Here is a 2041-nt window from a genome sequence, read left to right on the forward strand (position 1 = left end):
TCGATTGCATCGATTGCTGGTTTCAATCGTTCCCCTTCACAAAGGCGTCGATTGCTGGACAGAATCATTCCCCTTTTGTATCGATTGCATCTGTTTGTTGTTTCTATCGATTGCACTTTGTTTGCTGTTTTTGTATCGATTGCATATGTTTGTTGTCTTTGTGATGATTGCATTTACAAACCCAGACAACAAGCTCATTTTGGTAATCTGCAGCAATAGGAACTACTTTTGTAAGATTGTTCATCAGATCTCCTTCGATTTCATTTTAGGGTTTTAATCGAAATTGTCAGTGACTGTAAAATTGATTGAAGTTGAAGATTTTAGGGTTTMGAATCCGATGTCGTTTCTCAAGTGGGTTTAGGAGTATGGTAGACTAATTTGATCATGGTGGTTAGAATTCTGGGATTGACTCATTGGGGGTAAATTAGTCAATTTAACCAGTTCTGTCCAGTCCTATCATGTCTTACCAAACGCTGAACAGCTGTCCTGTCCTGTCCCGTCCTGTCCCGTCCCGTCCTGTCTGCGTACCAAACGCACCCTTAGAGATGCTTTACTTATTTTTTTATTTTTTAAATAAATATTTTTTTTACAATTTAATTTCAAAGATTTTTATTGATCAAATAATTAAAAATATCTTATAACATTCATTTTTAAAATTATTGAAAAAATTAATCTTATAATTATCTATACTATATTACAAAGCATTTGACATAATTTTTTTTAAAAATTATGCATAGAGTACTATTTATTGATGCATGTTACTTAAAATTCAAAATTACAAGTAAAACGTGTATTAATGTATTATTATTAAAGTTTCATGTTTGAATTTGTGTAGTTAATCACAGATAAATATATATAAATACATGATAAATATTATTTTATTTTTTTTTGAAAGGCAAAAAGGAAGGACAAGGAAGAGAGCTACGGTATGGCCATCACCCTCACCAAGCCAACCAATAGATAAAAAACGGATCCAGCAAGAAGCTAGACGCAAGCAGAAACAAGAGTCCAATACAACGAAACAAGAACATAAGGGAACAAGACCAAAAAGACCTCAAAAAAAGAGGCCTAAACCAAAAACAAGCAAACCACAAAAGATCCGAGCGGCTAAAAAAAGATAAGGAGAAGAGGTCCAATTATCCCAATTCAGATTGAATTTGCGATTCCTGTTTCCCATCCAAAGCTTGGATAAATTTTGAACCCAAGGAAATGGGTCATCACCTTTCTTCTTAAATATTATTTTATAAAATATAATTAAAGTAATTATTTATCGAGAGAGAGAGAGAGACTTCATTTTACTCGAAATTGAGGGACAAAAAAAAGGTGAAAATGTCATGTCAAGAAGTGCGAGAGTTTAGGTGAGCATTTTAATGCAGTGGCCACCAACCCAATAAAACGACTCAATTTTTAATTATTTTCATTTTTAAATAATTTTATATGTCTAATTAATGATAATTAAAAGAAAAAAGTCTAAAAAAACTCAATAAATTTTAGTGTTTGAAATGATTAAGTCATTGAATAATTTTTTGGAACAAATAAGTCTTTAAACATATCAAAACATGTCAAATAACTCTTTGAACAAATTTTTTGGAACAAATAAGTCATTGGACATTCCAAAACATGTTAAATAACTTTTTGGACAATTTAAAACATGTTAAATAACTCATTGAATAATTTTTTGGAACAAATAAGTCCTTGAACAATCCAAAACATGTTAAATAACTCCTTGGACTTTTCTAAAATTTGTTGGATACATTCTTATAACTTGTACAACTAGTTAATGTGGTAAAATAGTGGAAAAAGTCCGAAAAAAACCAATGAACATTCATATTTTGAACGATTAAGTCCTTAAACATTTTTTGAACCAAAAATGATTTAGATCTATAAAATTAAACAAATATAACAAAAAAATACTTATATTTACAAAAAAAAAATTTAAAAAGATTTTTGATAAAATTTATTTTAATTAAAACTAAAATATATTTAGTCAGTGATTTTTCAAACTAAAAAAATATTAAAAAATTTATAAAGAATTATTGAT

Source organism: Cynara cardunculus (genome assembly GCF_001531365.2).
Source record: "Cynara cardunculus var. scolymus isolate 2C chromosome LG 1, CcrdV1, whole genome shotgun sequence".
NCBI lineage: Eukaryota > Viridiplantae > Streptophyta > Magnoliopsida > Asterales > Asteraceae > Cynara > Cynara cardunculus.